The 6,985-nt window shown below is 37.7% G+C and overlaps 1 pseudogene; it reads right to left on the bottom strand.

Annotated features, from left to right (window-relative positions):
- Nucleotides 1–3,239: 3,239 nt before the first annotated feature.
- On the bottom strand, nucleotides 3,240–4,716 carry LOC129629330 (tRNA (guanine(37)-N1)-methyltransferase-like; annotated as a pseudogene).
- Between the last annotated feature and the right edge of the window lie 2,269 nt (nucleotides 4,717–6,985).

The raw sequence follows: 6,985 nt of genomic DNA, 5'->3' as shown, positions 1-6,985 counted from the left end.
GAGTTTTAAGCCAAATTTTTCACTCTCCTCTTTCATTTTCATCAAGAGGCTCTTTAGTTCCTCTTTGCTTTCTGCCATTAGGGTGGTGTCATCTGCATATGTGAGGTTATTGATATTTCTCCCAGTAATCTTGATTCCAGCTTGTGCTTCATTCAGCCTAGTGTTTCTCAAGATGTACTCAGCATATAAGCATGGTGACAATATACAGTCTTGACGTACTTCTTTCCAAATTTGGGAAATAAAGCAGAAGTTGATATTGTTCTGGAATTCTCTTGCTTTTTCGAAGATCCAATAAATGTTGGCAATTTGATCTCTGGTTCCTCTGCCTTTTCTAAATACAACTTGAACATCTGGAATTTCATGGTTCATGTACTGTTGAAGCCTGCCTGTGAGAATTTTGAATATTACTTTACTAGTGTGTGAGGTGAGTGCAATTGTGCTGCAGTTTGAGCATTCTTTGGCATTGCCTTTCTTTGGGATTGGAATGAAAACTGACCTTTTCCAGTCCTGTGGCCATTAATGAGTTTTCTAAATTTGCCAACATACTGAGTGCAGCACTTTCATAGCATCATCTTTTAGGATTTGAAATAGCTCAACTGGAATTCCATCACCTCCACTGTCTTTGTTCATAGTGATGCTTCCTGAGACCCACTTGACTTTGCATTCCAGGATGTCTGGCTCTAGTTGAGTGATCACACCACTATGATAATCTGGGTTGTGAAGATCTTTTTTGTATAGTTCTGTGTATTCTTGCCACCTCATCTTAATATCTTCTACAAAAGTAAAAAGACAGGAAGAAAAGATGACTTCATATATTTTGGTATCCCATTCTGTCTAATAGACTATAAGTAAAAATAACATTATTTAATATTTCCAATATTATTTAACTTCAAAGAAGTGGCTATTTTGCACATAGATTTCTTTAGCCCAATACATGAAAAGGCAGCAACAAATAAGATAAACCAAATAGAGGAGGCAGGGATCACAAAGAGTCAGACATGACTGAGCAACTAACACAGACTTGTTCAGATGCAAAATAAAAAGAGAAGGACTTATACTACCTTAAACTCACCTTCCAAAGTGTACAAAAATAATTCTTATGTAAGGTAACCCACCAGCTTCATCTGTCCATGGGATTCTCCAGGCAAGAATACTGGACTGGATTGCCATTTCCTTTTACAGGGGATCTTCCCAACCAAAGGACTGAACCCAGATCTCCCTCATGGCTAGCAGATTTTTTACCATCTGAGCCACCAGGGAAACTCTGTAAGATAACAGATAGCACTCAAATATAATTTAAAAGCTTTTTCTGGTTAAAATTATAGAGATTATCTATCATTTGCATAGCAAAAAGAGAGAAACAGAGAAAATTTAAGGAAGAACATGATCGCCTTAATGCTAAGAGCTCCAAATTACAGAGATAATGCAAGCTGTGCATATCAGGGCAATCTAACCAATTGTTTGCCATCAGCTAAGCACTATAAATCAATACAAGGACCAAAGGCTCTGCCAACAAAAACTATAAAGAAAAATTAGCAACATAATTTCAGTGAAACAGAATTATCTACAGAAACATCAATGTTCAATTATACATAGAATATTATGTTACTTAGAGTAAAAACGGCCAATAAGAACTGAAATGGAATAAGGAATAGTATCAGATCTTATAGATATTCCAATAGGAGAGGATGCAATATAGAGTCAGACCCAATGGAAATATACAAACATCCTTAGAATGACTTCATGATTCAAGTGGCCTTTGAGTGTCTGAACAGGTTCATCCTATGTCAATATAAATGTCTTTATGATCTACTTCCTGGCTTTAGGTTTAGCCAGGAATCAAACCCAGGTCCCCTGCATTGCAGGTAGATCCTTTACAGTTTGAGTCATCAGGGAAGCCCCACTTTGAAAGTAGCCATTCAGGACTCACACAAGCACACAAATGCACACAAGCACTAGTTTGGCTAAATAAATGGAAACTATGGTACATACATACAGTGAACTATTATGAGCCTGTTAAAATAGATAAGAAAAATAATTGCTAAAAGCTAATACGGGGTGATTCTCTGAATATATTGCTAAGTAAGAAAGCAATGTAAGAAGAATAGAAATGTTCATCCATTGCTGGTAGGAATACAAAAATTGTACATCCACTTCGGATAATATTTTAGAATTTTCTTACATAACTAAACATGGGCTTCACAGGTGGCAGGGTGATAAAGAATTCACCTGCCAATGCAAGAGACTCGAGTTGGTTGAGAAGATCCCCTGGAGGAGGAAATGGCAACCCACTCCACCATTCTTGCCTGGAAAATTCCATGGACAGAAGAGTCTGGTGGGCTACACAGCCCATGGGGTCACAAAGAGCTCGTGCACAAAATGAAGCATACTCTTACCATATAGTCCAGCAATCACCCTCTTAGGTATTTAGCTAAAGTAGGAAATGAACTGTGGTGTTGGAGGAGACTCTTGAGAGTCCCTTGGACTGCAAGGAGATTCAACCAGTCCATCCTAAAGGAAATCATTCCTGGGTGTTCATTGGAAGGAATGATGCTTAGCTGCTTAGCTGAAACTCCAATACTTTGGCCACCTGATGCAGAGAGCTGACTCATTTGAAAAGACCCTGATGTTGGGAAAGACTGAGGGCAGGAGGAGAAGGGGATGACAGAGGATGAGATGGTTGGATGACATCACCAACTCAATGGACATGGGTTTGGGTGGACTCCAGGAGTTGGTGATGGACAAGGAGGCCTGGAGTGCTGCTGTTCATGGGGTCACAAAGAGTGACATGACTGAGCAACTGAAACTGAACTGAGGAAATGAATGTGCAATATAAATGACAAAAAATTGAAGAGACATAACAAAATAGAAGCAGTCGTAGATACAGAGAAAAAAACATGTTGTTACCATGGTGCTTGGTGGGAGCGAAGAAAGAAATAAGCAAGGGACATTAAGAGGTATCGATTTCCACTGCAAAACAAATAAGTCACAAGTATAAAACAAAAATGTGGAGAATACAGTCCAGAATGAAGTAATAATATCTTTGTGGTGACATAACATAACTAGGCTTATGTTGGTGGTCATTTAGACAATGCATAGAAAATAACACCATGCTGTATGTATGGGAAGCCAGCGAGGGTAAAATAAAAGTGTTTAATAGTTCACTATCACAATGGTCTAGTGGGGAGATGGAGAAACTATTTCCAATTAAGTGACTGAAGCAATTTTGCTTTTTCTTCTTAAAAGCCTTTATCTGTCCTCTGGCATTTAAGAGGTGGATCTTTATGATTGTCCTGATTTACAATCTCGTTCTTGTAAAGTATAGCAGCAGGAATCTGAAAAGTGATACATAACACTTTGTTATTAGGGGCCACATTTTTTACTAAGTGAACTGAATTGCATGCTTCCTAGGAGATGCCTAACACAGTTTCAGCTCATTGTTGAACATCCTTGTCTGGATTAACTAAAGCTGTAACAGTGCACAACGGGAAGGAGCTCACTGCCACATGGCTACCATCTAAGAGTGCTTTGAAAGCGGTGAGAAACTCAATAGCCTTTGCTGTCAAATTCATGACAATGCACACAGAGTGTTTTCTTCCTTTTCACAGTGGCCCCAGCTGCTGCATTAACTCTTCTTTGATTGGTCCTTGCAGGAAATCTTTCCCATCCAACTTAAAACTTTTACCATTTGGTCCATTTTAACTAATTTACAATTGTGCAGTAGCCATTTATAGGATTCACTATTGACATCACTAGCAAACATAGTGAAGTTTTCCTTTGCTGTGGAATGGCCAAGGGCCCAGTCCTAGCAAAAACATCAAATAGGACATCCCCAGATTTGAGAAGTTCTGTGATATGATTGTGTTCTGTGGAGAGACAAGGATTCCAGTAGACTTTTGAAGAATCAAATTCATAGGTGTAATTGTTTTCTCAAACCTTGGTCTCCATATTCTCCTCTCCAGATAACTGAAATTTGGAAATTTCAGTATTATCAATATTATTGATTTTATTTACTGCTGATGTGATTCCTGGATTTTTGCCAATCATAACTTGGCCAATTAAATGCTTGTAAGGTAGTTGGTGAACTCAAAGTTTCAGGTGGGCAGTGTGCCCAACTCTGCTAAACCCTGAGGTCACATTTTGACCCTCAGGAAGCACAGCTCTCAAGATTTCTTCAGACTTAAAGTTTCCATAAGCTAGTTCCAAATTATATTTCAATATCTGTGGATTGACATTAAGATGCTTTAAAATACTGAGTTATTCTTCCTCAAAGAAATCAGTGGTAAACATTTTATAGGGATCCAACATAAATAGTCTACCTTCTTCATCTTCTGGATCTTCAATCACACATTTTAGGCCTGGGTGCTGCAGTGTTGTCCTTTCAAGGGATCACAACACTTTATTGAATATTTCTTTCCTCTCTTTAAGCTCTGGGATTATGTCTGTCTTTTTAAAAGCTGTTCTATCAAGTTCTGTCATTCCTTGAACACCAGAGGGTGGGGAAAACAATTCAGATTCTCTGTGATTTGTTTCTATTTCAGGCCTGGTTGAGAATCTTTCTCTTTGATCCAACAAGAAAGTACCAGGGGCTTTGCTAAGCTTCTGTATCAGTGATGCCCAAGGGGGTAGAATCAGTGATGCTGACTCAGTCATTCTTCAGCTTTCCACTTTGAGAAGTCTTCTTAAGAATCCACATTGCTTCAATAAGCTCCTCATTCTCTGGTGCATCTCAGATCTTCATGTATAATAAGAACTAATACAGTGTGGTAGGTCAATTATACTTCAAAACAAACAACAAGGCATACAAACAAACTCATGGAAAAAGAGATCAGATTTTTCATTACCAGAGACAGAGGGTGAAGGAAGGGGAATTGGATGAAGAAGGTCAAAAAGGGCTACAAAGGTAGACTTGATTAAGCTTAGTGAGAAAGGCTTGTAGAAAGTTGAGATAGGCCTGGGTAAGCATCTTGTGCCTAACAATTAGCCAAGGTGTGAATACAAAAGAAGAATTCTTGAGTAAAATTAAAAGTGCTACCCCAGTGTACACATGTGAATGATAAGACAAGGAAATGGATTGTTGAAATGGAGACATTTTAGTGGTCTGGATGTAGGATCAAATCCATCACAACATTTCCTTAAACCAAAAGTGAATCCAGAGGAAGGCACTAACTTTCTTCAATTCTGTGAAGGCTGAGAGATGTGAGGAAGGTACAGAAGAAAAGTTTGAAGCTAGAAGATGTTTATTCATAAGGTTTAAGGAAAAAAGATATTTCCATAATATCTTGTGCAATGAGAAGCAGCAAGTGCTGATGTAGAGCTGCAGCAAGTTATCCAGAAGATCTAGATAAAATAATAAATGAAGTTGCTATACTAAACAGCAGAGAAGGAAATGGCAACCCACTCCAGTGTTCTTGCCTGGAGAATCCCAGGGACGGGGGAGCCTGGTGGGCTGCCATCTATGGGGTCGCACAGAGTCAGACATGACTGAAGAGACTTAGCATAGCATGCATAATAAACAGCAGATTTTTAGTGCAAACAAAGCAGATTTATATTGAAAGAAGATGCCATCTAAGATGCACATAGCTAGTAAAGAGAAGTCAGTGCCTGGCTTAAACATTTCACAGAACAGAGTGACACTCTTTTCAGGGCCTGATGTAATTGGTGACTTAAAGATGAGGCTGATGCTCTTTTACCATCTAGAAAATCTTAGGATCCTTAAGAATTATGCTAGATTTACTCTCCTATGCTCTGCAAATGGAAAAGCAAAGCCTGGATTACAACACATCTGTTCACAACATGGCTTACTGAATAGTTTAAGCCCACTGTAAAGAACTAATAAAAAAAAATAATAATAATCCTTTCAAAGTAATACTGTTCATTGACAGTGCACCTGGTAAACCAAGAATTCTGATGGAGATGTGCAATAAGATTCATGTTCCTTTCATGCCCACTTACATAAATTCATTTGCAACTCATGGATCAAGAAGTAAGATCAAATTTCAAAGTTTTAATTTCAAGGGTTACATTTCATAAGGCTATAGCTGCCACAGATATAGTGATTTGTCTAATAGATCTGGAAAAATTAAATTAAATGGTAAGGATTCACCATCCTAGATACCCTTAAGAATATTTGTGATTCAGAGGAAGAGGTCAAATATAAATATTCAAATGAGCTTTGAGGAAGTTGATTCCAATCTTGATGATTTGGAGGGGTTCAAAACTTCAGTAGAGAAAGTAACTGCAGATTCAGTGGAAATAGCAAGAGAAATGGGATAAGAAATAAATCCAAAAGGTGTGTGAGTTGCACAATCTCATAAGAAATACTTGAAGGGATGAGAATTTGCTTCATATGCATGAGGAAATAAAGTGATTTTTTGAGATGAAAACTACTGCTGGTGAAGATTCTGTGAAGATCATTGAAATGACAACAGGATTGAGAATACTACATACATTTAATTGATTAAGAAGTGACAAAGTTTGAAGAGATGACTCCAATTCTGAAAGAAATTCCACTGTGGGTAAAATGCTATCAAACAGCATTGCATATTACAGAAAAAGTCCTCCGTGAAAGGAGGGATCAATCACTGTGACAACTTTCAGTCTAATTTTAAGAAATTGCCAGAACCACCCCAATTTCAGCAACACCACTCTGATCAGATAGCAGTCATCAACATCAAGACAAGACCTTCCTCCAACAAAATATTTTAACTCCTTGAAGACTCAGATGTTAGTTAACATTTTTAGCAATAAGATTTTTAATTATGTACATTCTTTTAAACATATATTGTTATTTCATACTTAATGGATTGGTGTATGAACAACTTTTTTATACACTGGGAAATCAAAAAATATGTGTGACTTGCTTTACTGCAACTTTCATTTGTTGCAGTAGTCTGGAACTGAATCTGCAATGTCTCCAAGGTGTGCCTGTACCAAATTAATAACAAATACCTGAGAAGGAAAAAGTATAGCTAATCAAATAACT

Source organism: Bubalus kerabau, chromosome 15, assembly GCF_029407905.1.
Source record: "Bubalus kerabau isolate K-KA32 ecotype Philippines breed swamp buffalo chromosome 15, PCC_UOA_SB_1v2, whole genome shotgun sequence".
NCBI lineage: Eukaryota > Metazoa > Chordata > Mammalia > Artiodactyla > Bovidae > Bubalus > Bubalus kerabau.
Note: the sequence above shows the minus strand (reverse complement) of the source record. Positions and strands in the feature narration are given on the sequence as shown.